Consider the following 19,869-nt stretch of genomic DNA (forward strand, 5'->3'; position numbering starts at 1 on the left):
AATTACCGCCATTCACCTCTCCTTTCCTTGTCATCCTGACCTAACTCAGCTAAATGCCTTGGGCATATCTCCATCAGACCCCCCACACATCATGGAGGAATTCGTCAAATGTGATTGTGAGGCGACCATGTCGGCCGGATAAAAAATCAAGTCAGGGACACCCTCTGATCTTATCCCCCCTAAACTTTTTTCTATAATGCGCCGGTACTGGTGGAACATCTCACTGACCTTTTTAATAAATCTTTCATGGATGCTGATTTTCCGACAATATGGAAAGCCGCCAAAGTCAAGCCCATCCTGAAAAAACCCACTGCCGACCCTAACCTCTTGTTAAAATATCGGCCTATATCCCTGCTTCCATACTTTGGGAAAATGCTTGAATCCATTGTTAACAAGCAGCTTGTGAGTCATCTTGAAAACCATGGACTCTTGGATCACACACAATCGGGTTTTAGGGCACAACAAAGCACTCAACGCACTGGTCAAGGTGGTTGATAACATCAGACTGGCGCTGGATGGTCAGCCATCCTCGTCCTGCTCGACCTGTCAGCAGCAATTGACACCATCTCCCACTGCATTCTAATTCATCGGCTGTGGGAGATTGGTGTCAGAGGAAACGCCTTAAAATGGTTTTCTAGCTATCTGTCCAATCGTACCACAACGGTCCAAATGGGAAAAAACTAGTGCACATGAAAGACCTGTTAAAATGGGTGTCCCTCAGGGCTCTATATTGAGCCCGACGCTCTTTAATATCTATATGACTCCTTTGGCCAATATAATTAGAGACCATGGTTTTGATGTTCTGTCGTATGCCGATGATATGCAGATTTTAGTCACACTAGATTCTGACCCTAACGAAACCAAACAATGTTTCCTAAGCTACCTAGTACAAGTTGAGGAATGGATGACCATCAATCACCTTCAACTAAATGGCAGTAAGTCAGAAATTATGCTTTTCGGCAAAGCGGCAGAACATTGGACAGATGACTGGTGGCCAACCAATCTGGGCACCTGCCCAGTACCAAAGGATTCAACCCGTAACTTGGGCTTCCTGTTGGATAACAAATTGTCTATGAACAGTCAAATAAACAACATCATTGGTACTTGCTTCGGACTAATGCGTAGTCTGAGAAAAAACTTCAAGTGGATCCCTGTTCTGGCCCGAAAACCCTTAGTCCAAGGCCTAATAATAAACAGGATGGACTACGGGAACGCACTTTTGTCTTCCATAAATGAACACCATCTGAGAGGCTTCAGGTTCTCCAGAATATCGCAGCCCGGTTGGTTCTTAACCTCCAACGAAAAACCTCTTCTGCTGCCTGTTTAAAAAGCCTACATTTGTTGCCGGTAAAAAAGCGGATCCTTTTTAAAATATTATGCCTGGTTCACAGACAACTGTATGAAAAAGGTCCTAAATACTGGTCCAAAAAAACTCAGATGGTATCAGCCACAAAGGGAACTCAGATCCAGAAATGAACTCCTATTGACCACTTTAAGAATACGAACCTCCATAAATGGCGGTCGATCATTTTCGTTTCTGGCTCCGGCCGCATGGACCAAAATGCCTTTCCACCTCCACAATTCCCCTGATCACGGCTGTTTCCGCAAAGGAATAAAAACTTGGCTCTTTGCAAACTAACTGCGTCCCCTTATGTCAGAGACTGCTGCAAGCGCCATGAGACTCCTAGGATGTGATTTGTGCGCTATACAAATGTCCCTGACTTCACTTGACTTGACGTATACCCTGAGCAGCTACAGTCACAATATTGTTCTTCAGGTTATGGCTGTAAACACCTTTCATGCACCCACCTACCGCACGAGTTGACACCACTGTTGGGGATCCTGTAAGTCTCCACCATGTCACTCCTCATTATCACATTGAATGTGGAAGTGACAGTTAGTCTCTGAGACAGCATTTCTATTTTCACCTGATGTATGTCACCTGACCTAGGCCTATACCACTGATCACATATCTGTGTTGTACATGAGCATGCATGAACACACAGTTATCATGAAGCTAGGTATCCCAGGGGTGACGGTGGAAATGTGTGCAATGCAGACTCCCCGAAATGGCAGTGCCCTCCAAATAAGGTGCGTATACATGATGGTCACTGGACTGTTACTGGATCATGTGTTTTCCAAATTGTGACAGGTAGGTGGGAATTGTGATGATGGCAGTGTATTCTACCCATCAGTATGTCAACCACATATAGCTGGGAATTGTATGTAATGCCTACTGCAGTGTCCTGGCTGTGAGGGGCACTAACAGCAGTGCTCCATGTGACTAATTTGTCATCAGGACAATGACGGCAACTGTTCCACTTTGCTCATTCTATAACTTGTAAGGAATATTTGCTGCCATACAGACATGCTGTACACTGCTCACAAATGCACTTCTGTTAAGTCACATGGCTGTTGGCTGTATCCTGGTATAAGTGAGTGTGGACTCTGTGACCACCATCAATAAGTGTTTTCATTCTACACATAGGAACCCTCGCAGAGGTAGCAGACAAAGTGCTCCAGTCTTTCGGCCTTTTCCAGACCTGATGACAATGGAAGAATGAGACATCATCAGGAAGTTTTGTATCAATAGGCGGTTAATAGAGGATCTATGTGGCCAGTAGGAGGTTCACTTGCATCCTCGTCTGACCTATACCCTAGCTCTGACACACAGTGGCTATATCTGGTGGTAAGTCACAATCAATGTTCCGTTTGGGTCTACGTGACGTGCTGTCAGAACTACATTCAGTTCCCCAGACCTGACGATTTGGCCACTGTGAAGGGAGACATTATGTCCTAGGTGGCATCACACATGTCATTGGAGCTATTGATGGAACACATATTGTCCTTGTACCTGTAGCCTGGCAGAGGCTATAGGAACAGGCAAAACATCCATTCCATTCCATCAATGTGCAAGTGGCATGTTTTTTGGATTTATACATCTCACACATCTGTGCCAAATTCCCAGGTTCTCCCCATGACTCATACGTAATGCGTAACAGCACCATATCGCAATTGATGTCACAACTGCAAGTGGAGAGGGCCTGGCTTGTTGGTGAGTGAGATGTGTCCAACCTTTGTGTGTGTGAGGTCCTGTGACATCTTCTGTAAATGTCTGATTCCTAACTGCACCTCTGTGTGTCTTCAATGTAGGTGACTCAGCATATCCCAACAGGCCATGGTTGTTGGCTCTGCTGCGGAATCCAACAAAGCCAGGGGAAGTCCACTTCAATGAGGCCCATGGTAGAACACGGGCCAGTACAGCAGGGTTTTGGGCTCCTGAAGGCTAGATTCCAATGTCAGAACAAGTCGAGAGGAGCCCTCCTCTACTCACCCAGGAATGTGTGTCAGATCACTGTCACTTGCTACATGCTCCACAAGCTCTGCATGAGCAGGAACATCCCTCTGATCAAAGAGGATGGAGACCAGCAGGACCCCCCAGGTGTGGACCCTGAAATGAGCAGGGATGATGACAGTGGCAAAGTGGAAAGAGTTGACATGCGTCAGCAGCTCATCAACAATTTCTTCCTTTGAGTGTATGCATGCTGAGAGATGTCATGACTGTGGCAGTTACTGTGGTTGTGCAGCTGTGATGGTGTAGTTAATGTTTGACTGTTTGGTGTGTACAGTTGGTCTGTCATTGGAGGAGCTCTTGACAAATGCACACATTGGTGATGTTGATTTGTGTAGTCTGATATTATCCATGTACCACGTACTGCTGATGTAGACTATCATTGTTGTCATATGAATGATTAGCTGAACGGTTATCTGACTTTTGCCCTGTTGTAGGTCATTTGGTCATTTCGGGAGACTGAATTTAGCAGATGTGAGATGCTCTTCTCCAGTGCAAATTGGACATGGTATGTACCAGGGAATGTGTGGCTCAGTCTTTTGGTGTACGACTCCGGTAGCAAGGCAGCTTGCACAGTAACAGGATAGTAAGTTTCCATTACACCATGGGGTTTCTGATCTGTTGTGTGGTGGTCCTTTGGCAATATTTGTGCGTTGGAATGGGCCCTTTTTGGCTAAAGTTCCTTAAACCTTTTGCCTTCCTCCTAGACCTTTTTCTGACATGTTGTTGCCGACTTAGATGCTTTGTGCACTTTGCCACTTCTGATCAGTGTAAAATTGCAAGTGCTCCCTGTAAAAAGTGTTATGGTAATTGGTAGTCCATAATTAGTATGTTTGTCTTACTAGCAAAGTCCCTGGTAAAGTGCACTGTGCGTGCCAGGGCTGGCAATGTAAATGCTACTAGTGGGCCTGCAGCACTAATTGCACCACCCACACAATTTATTTTATTTTATTTATTATTTATTTTAAGGTTTTATAGAGCGCAAACTTAACCCTAGAAGGTATCAAAGCGCTTTACAGATTCATGGAGTAATACAAAAGCCAGGTCGTCACAATAGACTTGTACATCAGAGAGCTTACAGAGTTGGGGGACATAAGGTAGGCAGAATATCACACGAGTACTGTACATTGGGGGATATGAAAAACTATACATCAGGGCTTTTTACAGAGTAAAGAGTCATACAATAAGCAGGATATCACACGAGTAATGTACATTGGGGAGGTAGTGAAGGGTACCAGCGGGGTGGGTGAACACAAGGAAGCATTATAATCATAGATTACAGATGGTGTATGATGATTATGTGGCGAGGTCGCAGGATAAGGCAATAGTCTCTCAGGTGGCAGGGAGCAGGTTTAGCGAAGGAATTTACCCATGAGGAAGGATTTAGTCTCTTTTTTGAAGCATGCCAGGGAGGGGATTCTTCTGATGTCGGGAGGGAGGGAGTTCCAAATTCTTGGTGTAGTCCCGGCGAAAGCCCGATTGTAGGTTTTTATTTTCCTAAAGCGTGCAGGCCGGAGTAGGAGGGCATTGGCCGATCGTGAGTTTCTGCTTCCTCCAGATATCACAAGCTTCTGTGCAAGATACGCAGGGGAGTTAGTGTGTAAGGCCTTGTGCGTAATGCATGCCAGTTTGAGGTGAATCCTAGCCTCGGGGGGAAGCCAGTTCAACAATTTTAAGTGAGGAGTGATGTGATCGAATTTTCTGGAGCCTGTAAGTAATCTGACGGCTGCATTGAGGCAGGCTTTTAAGGGTGCCAGTGAGATCTTTGGTAAGCCGGAAAGTGTGGAGCAACCATATTCCAGCCGAGAGATAACTAATGACTGGACTGCAAGTTTTAGGTCAGGAGCGTCTAGAAAGGGTTTTAGTTTCCATAGGTAGCTCAGGTGGAATCTGGCAGATTTGGCCATTGAGTTGATGTGGTCTCGCATGTTTAGGTTGTAATCCAAGGTAATTCCCAGTGATTTGGCCGAGTCCACAATGGTCGAGGGACAGTTTAAGGCTGTTATAGCTTTAATACAAGTCTGTACCTCAGAGTTGCTTTTGGGCGGGGAGATTAGTAGGAACTCCGTTTTCTTAGCATTGAGTTTGAGTTGGTTGGAGGAGAGCCATCGGACGGTCAGCTTCAGGGCCTCATTCAAGGTGAGGATCTCCGCAAGAGATGAGATTTTTATGTAGATCTGAGTGTCATCAGCGTACATATGGAAGGAGATATTTGCAGTGCGAAGGACTTTGGCAAGGGGTTCTAAATAGAGTTTGAAAAGGGTGGGGGAAAACGTTGATTCTTGAGGGACTCCCACCGTAACCACGGAGGGAGCGGACAGTTCACCATTGATTAGGAATCTCTGAGATCGGTTTTGGAGGTAGGAACTAAACCAATCGAAGACTGTGCCATCTAATCCCATCCTCAGTTTGAGGCGTTCGAGTAGCATCTCGTGGTTGACCGTGTCGAAGGCTGAGAATAGATAAAGGAGGATTATAAGACAGGTTTTGTCTTGGTCAAGGGCTTGAAGAGCGTCATCGACAATGTGGAGCAGGGTGGTTTCAGTGCTGTGTCCCGGTCTGAAGCCGGATTGGCAGTCGTCGAGAAGATGGAAGTTGTTGATGTGGTGACTTAGCTGTATTTGTACACACTTTTCCAGTACTTTGGCCAAGAGAGGAATGTTGGAAATCGGTCTAAAGTTGTCTGGGGAGGCTGGGTCCAGCGACGGCTTTTTCAGAATTTGGAGGACTTGGCCTGCTTTTAGCGAGGCCGGTATTGATCCCTGCTGGAGAGAGGCATTGATTATCGCAGTCCAGCTAGGAATAATGGATTTGGCAACGGTCGCAAGACAGTTTGAAGGGAGCGGGTCGTTGAAGTGGTTGTTCGGGTTCAAGGGGGAAAGGATTTTCTCGACAGCGTCTTCATCGTAGGGTGTGAATTCGGACCAGTGTGCTAGATTCTTAGGTGAAGACCATGGTGGTGAGGGGGAGGAGGTGGAGGGTCAAGGTTCGGTGGGGGGAGTGAAGCAGCCTTGAGTTCGATACCTAAGGTATTGATTTTGTTTACGAAAAACAAGGAGAAATCATCGGATGAGATGAGAGACTTGGGGGTTTCTTTCACTGTTTTGGACAGTTTATTTGATTGGAGTTTGAACATCTCAAAGAGTTTGCGTGGTCTGTTCTGATCATTTCCTGATTCCACTCTGAAAAACTCTTTTTTTGAGTTGACAATGTTATTGTTGTAAGTATTTCTGGCCTGGCGAAGAAGATTTAGGTGATCTGCCGAGGGGTGCTGTCTCCAGATTCTTTCGGTTTGTGAACCGTGGGTTTCTATCTTTGACTTGAGATCTTTTTAGTTTAAGAGGTGCTAGGTCATCCAAGATGTTCGATATTGTAGCAGAGTAGTGATCATTGAGGTCACTGACCGAGGAGATGTGGGGGTGGCGGGAGGTCGGATTTGCAGCGGATCTAGAGTTCATTGAGTTCGCTGACCCAGTGTTTTGGGAGCACCGGTTGTGGTGTCCTTGTCTTGCGGGTGCCAGGTAGCAGGAAGGCGATGGCATGGTGGTCTGACCAGTCGCAGAGGTCAATCGATGTGAGCTTGACGGTTGTCTTCTTAGAGATTATCCAGTCTAGAATGGCCCCTTTCGAGTGGGTTGGGAGAGGGAAAGCTTGGGTCAGAGCTAGATCGGCCAAGAGGTCTTTAATGGCTTTGACATGAGGATCCTTAAGGTCGTTCCAGTGCAGGTTGAAGTCACCGAGGAAAATGTCTTTGGTGTTGGGGGAGTTCTTAGCCGTGATAATTTCCATGAGCTAGTCAGTAAAGGGTTTGTAGTGCCTGGGGGTGGTAAAAGATGTGTAGGTTGGGGGCGTGGCCAAGATGGCGGCGGAGTAGGACGCCTTTCCGAGCCGCTCCGGCGCTGATCCGACTAAAGCATCTAATAGCACGGTCCTGAGGGAGCGACTTCGCTTCAAAAGTGGTGTGGATGTCTCCTTGGCGTGGCGGAGGGGTTTGGTGCCGTCGATGGGGCTGTGAGACCCCAAGATCGCCCACGAGATCGACTGAACGCCGCGGCCTGCGCGACCCCGGCCTCTCTTGGGTCTTGGCGCCCGATGTAGGAGGAGGGCAGAGCTCCTGAGATCCCGCCTGGAGACCCCGGAGCTGGCGGAAGGTGGAGAGTCGCGTTGAATCGGCGAAGCGGATGAGTGTGCTACAAGGGTGGCTTGGAGTCCCCTGGCTTGTGGGGTACGGCAGACCCGCGAGGCTTGGCTGAAGTGGCTTAACGGCGGCCGGCGGTGGTCGCCGAGAGGTGGCCCGAGACGCCTGAACACCGGCGGTGGTAAGCCTGGGCGGTGGCTGTGACTCTGACCGAGACCGGTGGTGGTGAGCGGTACCAGAGCGGCGGACTCCAGTGAGGCCCGGGCCTCGTGTGAGAAGGAAGCGATCCACGGGATAGCGACGGCATTCATGCATGGCCGCCATTGGACTTTTGGTCGCCCGCGGGCTTGAGCTTTGCCCTGTTCCCTGTGACGCCTAAGGAACGAGCTGCTGTGTATGCTGTGGGCGACGTATCAGTCGTATCAGGGGTGCTACGGACTATAGTTCGAGGCTTGGCTGTTGAGATTGCCGGCACTTGCTCCAGTCCGGGCCGAGCGACAAGGCCCGCCATCTTGTTTGGCCGCGTGGCGCTTGGGTGGAGTGCTGCTTGCCGCCATGTCTAACGCGCAGCGCAAGGGGCGCCTGGGGAAGGATGGCACTTCGAAATCTTCCCAACAGCCGGCATTCCCTGGAGCTAGTGGATCTTCGAAGCAATTGGACGATGAAGCACCGGCGACGAAGGCTTTTATGACTGAACTCTTTGCTTCCATTAAGGAGGATATCTCCGAGCTCCGTGCGCAATTGGCCTCTGATCTACGGGAGGTGCGGAGAGACGTAGACGGCTTAGGCGAGAGGGTGGCGACCCTGGAGGACCATGATCTAAGTATGGCCAACGACGTGCACTTGCTGCAGCAGGATATCATTCGCCTCACCGAGCAGAACCTGGACTTACAGACGCACACAGAGGATTTGGAAAACCGTTCCCGCAGGAATAACATTCGTATCCGGGCTGTGCCCTGGGATGGTGAGGCAGGGGACCTGCGTGGATATGTCCAGGACCTGTTCCTCCAGATACTGGATGAGGAGGAGACGCGGGAAATTCAAATGGACAGAGTGCATAGGGTGGGGTTGCCCAGGCGCGGGGGGGGCCCCCTCCCGATATTCTTGTGTGCGTCCATGACTTTCAGGTGAAAGAGCGAATCCTCCGCAAGGCCAGGGCAATCACGTCATTGCAATTCAGGGATCACCGCCCTCAACTGTACCAGGATCTAGCGGCCTCCACCCTGCGGAAAAGAAGGGAGTTCCGCCCAGTGACTGCCTTTCTGAGGGAGCGGGGCATCGCTTATTCCTGGGGGCATCCGTTTCGGATCATCTTTCGGTGGCAGAATCGTCTCGCACAAATTCGCACGCTCAGGCGGCAAAGGATCTTCTGGGCCTAGAGGATGTGCCGCCTTCGCAGAACACAGCTACTTCTCCGTCTCGGAGGCGCCACCGTTCGTCTTCCTGGCATAGGGTGGGCGCTTCCCCTGACCGACGGAGACCGGACCTCACTACCAGCCTGCAGGAGAGGGGCAACGCTGTGGCATCGGTGGCTTCGGCTACATTGGCTGATACGCAGCAAAGCTCCGGAGCGGCGTGACCTCTTTCTCGCTGATGGATCAGCGCCGGAGGGGTTCGGGCCTTCTGGTCTGGGGGTATGAATGTACTCTTGGAGGAGACACCCTCGACTGTGGCCATGGGGGATAGTGTATTAGTCCCCCCGGCCTGCTTCCTGGAAGGAAGGCCTCTTACGGACTCCGGCCTTCTGGACACGATGAGTACTGTCTTTGCTTTCACACTTTTGATTTTGCTCTCGTTTTTGGTTGTGGTTCAACTGGGGGAGGGGTGGGAGTTGGGGAGTTTGGGGTTGGGGGGGACCCATGACGGTGGGACTGGAGGGTTGTTGGATGTATGGCTGCGGATGTGTGTGCACAATGGCGTTGTAGGTAACATTGTGGTGGTTGGCTGGCGAGTGTTGAACGTCCCTTGTGTCGGGAGTGGCCTAGTTGTGGGGAAGTGGACAATTGGAGTGACGAGAGCAGTTCTCTGGGTTCGTCTTTGTAATGCCGATTAGCATAGGGACATGGAATATTAAGGGCATGAATTCGCCACAGAAGAGGCAGAGGGTTTGGAAGTATGTAGTGGACCATCACCTTGACATTGTGGGGTTGCAAGAAACCCACCTGGCACGGAAAGATGAGATGCGGCTCCGCCATAAGGCCTATCCCATTATTTATAGATCTTCCGCTGCTACGAAACACAGGGGGGGTGGCACTCCTTTTCCGAGCTGCGCTGCACTTTCAGCCTGTGGAGGTCCGTCACGATAAGGAGGGCCGTTGGTTGATGGTCAAAGGGCTTATACAAGGTCGATTGTGCACTTTTGTGGTGGTGTATTTACCCAATGTTGGTCAGAATAAGTATTTGCAGGATCTGTTGGTGAAGGTTGGGGACTTTGCAGAGGGTCACTTGTTCTTGTTGGGGGATTTTAATCTGGTGTGGGACAAGGATTTGGACAGCTCAGGGGGCCATAGGGCGGGTACGGGAGTTTTTTCTGCTTCGACACAGCAAGGGGTGGGGGAGCTTGGACTAGTTGATGGCTGGCGATTTTTCCACCCTACCACGAAGGATTACACGTTTTTCTCCCACGTGCATCATTCCTATTCCCGTTTAGATTCCATTTTCCTTAGCCAGTCCCTACGCGGGGACGTGAGGGATGCCACCATTCTTCCAATCTCTATTTCGGACCACAGTCTCTTGGTGCTTACCCTTCGCTGGTCGCCACCTGATGCGTCGCATCGGAAGTGGTATTTCCCGGCGTCGGTGATCAGGGACGATGTGTCTAATCAAGCATTGCACCTCGCTATCCGAGAGTTCTTTGACCTTAATCCCCCGTCGGACACCTCACTGTCGACCACGTGGGACGCCTTTAAGGCTACGATCAGGGGCACATGCCTGGGACTCAATTCTCAGATTAACGCCCTGCGGAGGAAGGAACATGAGGCATTGGAGACTGAGGTGGTCGAGCTCGAACGAGCCCACAAACTCAACCCCTCGAGGGTGACTCTTCGCCCGTTGACGGCAGTGAGGGGCAAATTAAAGGCGCACTATGCCAATAGGGCCGAGCTTACGCTTCTGCGACTGGGGCGTCAATCGTACTCTTGCGGTAACAAGGTTGGTAGACACCTGGCGCGGCAATTGCGGGATAGGAGGGAGCGGGAATACATAGGAGGGATCAGAGATGCCGCAGGTGTGTTGCACCACCGGGATGGAGCGAAGGCGGACATTTTTGGTCGCTTTTACGCCGAGTTGTATACGGGCGACGCCCTGGATGCAGAGGCACAGCGGGAGTTCCTACGACGTCTGCCGTTACCCCGAGTATCTAGAGAATGGAACGACCTATTAGAGGCACCAATTTCGAGAGAAGAGGTTCTCTCCGCCATCAAAAATTTGAAATTACACAAGGCCCCGGGTCCGGATGGTTATACTGCGGTCTTCTACAAGACGTATGCTACTGAGTTGTGTGACTTTTTGGTTGCTCTCTTTAATGATATGGCGACGTCCGGAATGAACGTGGGGATCCTGGCTGAGGCGGTGATAACGGTTTTGCCGAAACCAGGGAAGGACCCGGAGCAATGCGCTTCGTTTCGTCCCATAGCCTTGCTTAACATTGACGCGAAGCTATACTCGGCGATTCTGGCTGGCCGCTTGCAAGATCTGCTGCCGGCGATTTTACACCCAGACCAGTCTGGCTTTATTAAGGGCCGCCAGACCCACGATAATACCCGTAGAGTGGTTCACCTCATCGAAAAAGCGGACAGGTTCCGCATACTGGCTGTGTTGGTGGGTCTGGACGCGGAGAAGGCCTTCGACCGCGTGGATTGGGGCTTTCTGTTTAATACGCTCCGAGCTTTCGGCTTCTCTGATAAATTCATTACTATGGAACAGGCGAACTTTTGCAGCCCACGTTCGAGGGTGGCAGTGAATGGCCACCTTTCGGCCTTCTTCCCACACTCGCGGGGCACCAGACAGGGGTGTCCCCTCTCTCCCCTGCTATTCGCGCTCAGTATTGAGCCCCTGGCGATAGCGGTGAGGGAACACGAAGGCGTGAAGGTCATACCGTTCACGGGAGAGCAACATAAAATCTCGCTCTTCGCGGACGACGTCCTGCTCTCGGTGGCGGATCCGGCTGGTTCCTTGCCCTGTGTTAGGGACATTTTGCTTGAATTTGAGGGTGTGGCTGGATTTAAAGTGAATTATGGCAAGTCTTACATTTTGAATCTGACTTTATCGCAGGCTGATGTTGCTCAGGTGCGGGCGTTGACGCCATTGGCTTGGGCTTTGGGCTCGATTGTCTATCTGGGGGTCCACCTGACTCCGACGGTGGGTAAGATGTTCGCGGCCAACTTCCCGCCCCTCTTGGCGAAGACCCGGGCGGAATTGGAGAGGTGGAAACCTAAATTCTTGTCCTGGTTAGGTAGGGTGCATGCAATTAAAATGGTCCTTCTCCCAAAATATTTGTACCTGTTCCAGGCCTTGCCTATTCCGCTGGATAGCGCCTACTTCCGGCAACTCAAAACGCTGGTACTGAAATTTATCTGGCAAGGGGGCCGAGCGCGTCTGTCCTTCGCCGTTCTGCGTCGACCTCGATCGGAGGGTGGGGTTGGTCTCCCGGACCTGCGCCTCTATTATAAGGCTGCCCAACTGAGGGTCATGGTGGAATGGTCGCAGCAGCTCTCAGACAAACACTGGCTGCATATGGACCGGAGCGTGGCGGGTCGGTCCATCTGGGATTTAGCCTGGAAGCCAAAGAAAGACCGCCCCTTGAATGCTTACATCAGTATCCCCACGGGCACTATGCTGAAGGTATGGGACACCTTGGCTGGCGATGAGCGATGGACAACCTTCCCATCTTCGTTCACACCGTTGCATTTCAACCCGGCCTTCCCACCGGCGCTCGCCGAGGGACCCTTTGACGCATGGAGGGAGGGTGGGTGCAGGGCGCCGCTTCACTTGTTTCATGGCTCTGATCCTTTGACCTTTGCTAACTGAATGCGGGACTACCAGGTGCCGCAAACTGATAGATATAGGCATGTCCAATTGCTACATTGGGCCACGGCGCCAGGAGTGGTGGAGGCAGCCACGAGGCCTCCATCGAAATTTGAGGCTTTTCTGCTGAGGACATCCACCATGAAGGGAGCCATCTCCTTCCTATATCAGCTGCTGCTTCAATCTGAATTGTCACCTAGGCCACGTTATATGGAGCAGTGGGAGGAGATGGTGGGAAGGGATATCGCCGACGCCGAATGGTCAGCGCTGTGTAGGGATATGAACCAATTCAACCACTCGATCCACTTACGGGAGGCTCACTTAAAGACTCTCACACAGTGGTATATGGTTCCGACTCGGCTCCATCGTATCTACTTGGCTGCCTCGGACAAGTGCTGGAGGGGGTGTGGCCTTCTGGGGGACTTCCGCCACATTTGGTGGGATTGCCCAGTAATCAGGCCGTTCTGGGTTGAAATTCTTTCCCATATCAAAGATATCCTGCGATATCCTATTGAGGACTCTTTGGCCTTTGTGCTCCTGGGCCTGCGGGACCCCGGTCTTGAGCACCAGACGCGCGCGGATAAAAAGATTCTATGGCTGTGCTTGGGAGCAGCCAAGCTCACGCTGGCGGCGGCTTGGAAACGGAAGGAGGCACCGGCGATTTCCCTTTGGCACGCGAGACTCTGGAGGCTTCTGAGCCTGGAAAGAATGGCGGACATCTTCCTCGGTAACTACAAGAACTTTAAGCACGTGTGGGGCCCCTTGGTAACCTTCCTATCTACTGGCCTGCCTTCAGCGGTGTGCCCTGCATCATTGCGATCCTTACACCTCTTCCAACTTTAGTGTGCCTGCTGTATGAATGTGGTATGTATGCGTCGCCGTCATGGGGGGGGGGGGTTGGGGAGTTGTATTTTCTCTTCTTTCCTGTGTTGCAGCCGAGGTGCCTATTTTCATCGGATGGTGCATTTCTGTGATTTTTGTATAGCTTGAAGACATGCTTGATGGGACAATTTGATTTCGCAAGACTCGGCTCCTATGTGGCTTTTCCTTATGGCTTTTTTTTCTACAGGTGCTTGGACTAATTGACTGATCTTTCTCTTTGCGTTGTAGCATTACCACCGTCTTAATTTGCTTCTTTTCCCACTGTGTGGGAACACGCATGGCGCCCCGGTGCGGCTTATTTGTGTTGTTTTTCCTTCTTGTTATTTGCAAAATAAAAATTTTACCAAAAAAAAAAAAAGATGTGTAGGTTGCATAGGTAGGTGGTGTTACTGCAGACTGAGAGGGCTAGATATTCTAAGGAATCAGTGGTATCCGTTAGAAGCTCTGTGACAAGGAGGGTAGAGCGATGGATGCAGGCGATTCCAACACTTTTTTTGTTATGTGGTCTGTCTAGCCTGGCAATGTTAAAGTTGGGGGGGAATAAGAGGTCGAGGCATGGGGATGAAGCATCATTAAGCCATGATTCTGTTAAAATGGCTAAGTCGGTGTTGTTGTTCAGAATAAGAGCAGCGACATCGGCCGCATGCTTTACTGCAGAACGGCAGTTGATTAAGAGACCCGTCAGAGCAGGGAGGGGGTGGTAGCGGGAGTTGGGACAGACATGGGTATGGGTGCGAGGTTGCTTCTGATTACCCTTATATTAAAGAGGGGGGCTGATCTGTAAGGGTCGATAGCGACCGTGCAGATGGGGTGTGCAGCACTCGCGTCTGGTAGACAAGGAGAGGTAGGGGCTGCGTTATGGTCCTTGAGAAAATCCTGGATTTCCTTTTCAGTGAGGTCTAGTGAATTTGTTGTGAGGAGGGAAAAGTTGTAAGAAAAGGCGAGGTCGAGGGTTAACTCCTCAGATAGACAGCTAGTGTGCTTGCGAGGGCGTAGATGCCTCAAGGATGTTGGTAGAGGGCATTTGGGAAGCTCTGGGATTGGAGGGGAAGACAGCTGAGGCATGAGGTTTGCGAAGGAGAGATCGGCGAGGTGGAGGAGGTTTGTTAGATCGAGGATGGAGGAATGGAAGCTCTGAATTATTTTGGAGGTTCTGGAGTGAAGGGAGTGGATATCTGCGGAGTGGGGGTTGGAGGGTAAGGGTGGACTGTGCTAGGAGTCGCGGAAGTGGTTGCTTGAGTGTTAGCAGGTCTGGCTTGGCCTGCTACAGCAGGAGTCGCTGAGGAGGGGGGGTTGGAGGGTAAGGGTGGGCTGTGTTAGGAGTCATAAAACGAGTGGCTTGAGTGCTAGCAGGGCTGGCTTGACCTGCCACAGCAACAGTTGCTGAGGGCGTAGTGGTCTTAGAGTCCGAATGGGGAGTATGGAGAGAGAAGACCAAGGGTCCAGGGTTTATTTCGCTCGGGTGGTAGTAGGAGGCCTGATGGGGTTAAGGTGTGCTGTGATGGAAGCTGTGGAATCAGTGTGGGGAGCATGGAGTGGGGGAATAACGGATCTCTGGATCTAAAAAGAGATCTCAGGCCTGCCACTGCAGTGCCTGTGTGCAGTTTGTTGACTGCCTTGTTGTCCTGCAAGTGCACCCACTTGCCAGGTCTTCCCTTCCCTTTTTATGCACATCAGACACCCCTGTAGTAGGGCCAAGGTACCCCCCTGGGCAGGGTGCAGTGTATGTGAAAAGTAGAACATGTGTATCATGTCCTGACAGTGAAATACTGCCAAATTCATTTTTCACTGTTGCAAGGCCATCTTTCCCATAGGACAGAAAGGGGAATGCTGTGTCACATGTTTCCAGCATATTTTCCCATAGGCATGAGTTGGAGAGATGGACTTTATTGTACCTGAACTCAGAATTCAATACCACATCTTTTTGTGAAGATGTTTTTAAAACTGTGTGTTTAGAAACCACGCTTTTTAGAAGTGGCTGGTTTCTTGTCTTAAGCCATCCTGCGTGCCTCTGCCTGTTTGTGTATTGACCGTCTGGGTTTGGATGTGACAGGGTCTGGGAAGTGTCCTGACACCAGAGAGGAGTAGGTGAGACAACAACAGGCTGGCCTGCATTTGATGTGGGGGAGGAGAAGCCCCCTGGATGTGAACAGGGCTGTGTTGCTGCCACTAAAGGATGGCTCCACTTCCTGCTGAGCATCTGGGGCCCAGACCCTCACTATCAAAGGAAGAGGGTGTGCACTGGCAGGAAGACACCCAGGCCTGGTTTGGACCGGGCTCAGAGCCCCCTGAACACAAAGACTACAAAGGTATTTAGGGGTATATATGTGAGAGATGAAACCCCTGAACACAATACTGAAATCCAGACTGAAAAGGTATGAAACTACTTCGTAATCAAGAGGAACCTCTGCCAAAGATGAACAGCTGAAGAGACTGAAGAAAAGGACTGCCCTTGCTGTGTGTTCTGGGGCTGGCCTGCAGGTTGCTGATTTGACTAAGGAGAGGACAAGGGACTTTGCTGTGTGCTATGTCCCCCTGCTTGTGAGGACTTTGCTGTGTGCTGTGTCCTGTAGTAGCGTGTCTCCAAGGGCCCGAGCAGAGCTGGTTCCCTGCAGTGGTAACTCAGGAACATCAAAGTTTTCAACCGTGCCTCAGCGACGCTTGGTGCGTGGTGCTTTTGCAGGGTGAGACTGCTGTGTGGTCCGTGGTGCTGTTTACGAAGTGCCCCATGACCGCATTACCCCCGCAGCGTGAAACATCGACCACACTGCTGCATTATTGTTTGTGGCCCGAGCCAGCATCGTCAATGAGGCTGTGAGTAAGGATCGCCGCCACCGGCCCGAGCCGCAACCTGCAAAATGATTTCTGGGAGACTGCTGTTTGGTCTGTGGTACTCTTTAAGAGTTGCCCCATGACTGCATTGTCCCTGCAGCGTGAAACATTGTCCATGCTGCTGCATTTCTGTTTGTGGCCTGAGCCGTCATTGTAACTGAGGCTATGAGTAAGGATCGGTTCTGCCGGCCTGAGCCACAATGTGCTAAAGGATTTCTTGAAGCTAAGGAAGCTGCAAGTTGAAAGGGATCGTGATTGTTGTTCGCCAAGAGGAATCTGCCCAAGATCGTCAACGAAGGAGAAGGCAGCACCGTAATCCACCTGGCTACAGCGTCGCCTACCAACGGAACAGCAACGTCATCAAGGCCGGCCAGCAGGAGGTCTGACGAGCAAGGAGAGAGAGAGAGAGAGAGAGAGAGGGAGAGAGGCAGCGCACCCCCCAGGTAAAGCTTGGGCTCCGGTCTGGAGCCGCAAGCGTGTGTGGCCTGGAGAGGCATGCAGGAGGAGTACAGGAGTGCTCCGATATCTCTCCCGCTGTACCACCTTAAATGCGCTAAGTCCCAGAGCGGCCCGTACCTGCCCAGCAGTACCGGGGTCACCCCTTTAAGCTTACGACCATTGTCCCACCTGTTGGGGCCTAGCATTACGAACTGCATTATTCTTGCATTACGAACGGCCTGATTCTTGCATTACGAACCGCATTATTCTTACATTACGAACTGCGTGATTCTTGCATTACAAACTGCCATATTCTTGCTTTATGAACCTCATTATTCTTGCATTATGACCTGCATTATTCCTGCGTTACAAACTGCATTAGTACGTGCATTAAGTACTATCTTATTACCACATTACGAATTGCATTACGAACTACATAGCATTTCATTAGGACTGCATTAGATCATCATGAACTGCTCATTAATACCGTAAGAACCTACAAGTGATTGTTGATCTAATAACCGGCAAAGTGAAATATTACAAAAATGCATAGGTTGGATTTCTATTGCTTGGTCTCATCATCTTCCTTTTGATAAAGATACCGCTATTATTTATAAAACCGGTGTAGTGTCCATTTGTGGTGTTATCACTGTGTTAGTGGGAGTATGGTTGCAAATACTTTACACATTGCCTTGGAGATAAGCCTGGCTGCTTGTGCCAAACTACCGGGGGGGGGTGAGCCTGCTTTGTACTTGAATCTTGAAAACCAGACCATACTATTTAATGAACAAGTGTCTTCAGCCACTTGTGGATGCTCGTAGTAAGATTGAGATTCCTTAGGTCAAAATAATTAATTTTGGGGAGGAAATACAAGATCTACAACACACATATCACAATGTTCTAGACTGCGTAGTCATTCAGCATATGATAAACTTCTCCACATAGCAATTGCAAAATAGTCCTTATTGGTAAAGCCCGGACCACCTGCTTTTTCTGCTAATGTTTAAATAAGCAAAAGGACACCTTTGTCATAACCTTATTGTATCTGTATACAATACAAACTAATAAAGCCTGTCAAAGAGCCCTTAACTATTGTGTCATGTGACATTAACATATAATAATGCAATTATTAATGCATGACAGATGTTGCTTTGCGATTTTCTCCTCACCACCATTTCTCACCCCTGATGTTGCTGCCGTTCTTCACTGTTTGGAATGCTAAGACTTCACAATGCAATGAGATATCATGTCCATAGTGTCTGGTAGGTTTCACTGAATACATCAGTTGATGTGATCTAATTTACCTACTCAAGTTAAACATCTGATCTGTATGATTCTGATTGTAATAATGGCTTTTAACATTAAGTGGTCCAGCCTTGCTGGTTCTTTTCAGACCATAGAGATAAATGGCTTACGGTCCTTTATATGATAAGGGCCGGAAACTCTGCTTGGGACTCTCCTTTGTCTTTAACTTTACTTTTACTGTTTGATGAAATATGTGTTTAACTTAGCTCTGGCTTTCTCTCTGCTCAGCAAATAACTGAATTTTTTACACATTCATTGTATTTTTTCATTTTGGAATTATTACCATACTTTTGTTTATACCCCTTGACCCACAGTTTTTGATTCCTAATTTCCTCTGATTATTACTGTATATAGATCTTCCAGTGAAATTTAATCACATTAATTTTGATCATGTCAATCAAAAATGTGGCCACAGACAGCAAGTTGATACAAGGAAGATCAAATGATTTTAAGCAGACAGATTTAAAAAGCAGCTACAAGGAGAAAATTAGAATATCTGCATGATCATTAATTCCTGACCTCCCCACTTCCTCTGTTTGAGGTTGTGCTGTCTGAACTCCTCCATCTTTTCTGCATTGAGCAATGTGTATATGTTTTATTATATATCTACCTTGCTTTAAAATTAGGAAATCATATGTTATATTTCCTTACTCGAAAAACTCAAATTAATTCGTTAATTTTTGGTGCTCCTACACTTTCTGTGCAATGTGTGCAGCTATATCATAACTTATAATAAAGCCAGCTCATAGAACAGGCGTTTTCATCACTTCCATTTGAAATTGTTACCTCTTGTATTTGTCGCAATTAACCATGATTTATCTGGGTTTTCCATGAGTGATTTGGTCCTAATCCATGTCTTTTAAGCTTCACGCTCGAAAACACTTAAATTATCTGTGCTTAATGCCCACTGCTCCATTAATTGTATAAACAGTTTTTTAAAATATTTTCCAGGCAATCTCTTGGATAAGTCCTACATAGCTTGCCTTGCATTATTAAGGCTCATTTTGCAACCTTCCCGTCATTTAACCTGTTGCGTGCTCATGACAGGACCGCTCCGTCACGAGCCTCGGGTGGGCTGTGCTGGTGACGGAACGGTTCCATGACAGCCCACTTGCCCTGCCTGCGCGGCTCTGATTTCACGCCTGCGCGGCGCGTTCTATTAAGCGGCCGGGCCATGATGAAACCGTTCCGTCACAAGCACAGCCCACCCGAGGCTCATGACGGAGCGGTTCCTTCACGAGTATGGGAGTGCCGCGCGGCCCCTCTCCCCCCTATGCACTGCAGAGGAATAGCCGCCGCAGCTAAGGGGTTAAGCAAATGCTTTTTATTATCTTGAGCATCAACTAAGTTCTCAATTATGTTTAACCTTTTGATGTCTCCTGTATGCGATTATGTAGATTGGTAGAGTTAAGAGTGTAGAATTAAAAGTGTCAATTCAAGGTGTTCCATTACTGTTATGTGTGTTCTCTTGTAGACAGTTGCATAATTATGGCAAGTATGGCAAGGTATTTTTTTGGCAGATGGAAGCAAGGGAAGGATGAAACAGTTGGGGAATATATACATGCCTAGGGAAGTTGTCATTTATGTGCACGTTCGGTGCAACTTCAGGGGAGATAATTTGTGACCAGTTTGTTTTAAGATGTGGGAGTGATAGGATCAGGGAAGAATTATGGTTGAAAGATGAGCCACCCTTAGAGGAAGTGTAATGATGGCCAAAATAGTGGAGCACATGTTAAAGTTTGCTTCCGAGTTAAGAGCCTATAAAACGAAAAGTGTGGTGGGTTCAGCAAAAGTGGAGAACTGGTGTGTGAGGTAAAAAAGAAAGAAGTAGTCAAGGAGAAAGAGAAAGAGGTGCATGTACAATTCATGGGGGCATCTTTCAGGTGTAGCAATAGTG

This window comes from Lissotriton vulgaris, chromosome 4_1 (genome assembly GCF_964263255.1).
Source record: "Lissotriton vulgaris chromosome 4_1, aLisVul1.2, whole genome shotgun sequence".
Lineage (NCBI taxonomy): Eukaryota > Metazoa > Chordata > Amphibia > Caudata > Salamandridae > Lissotriton > Lissotriton vulgaris.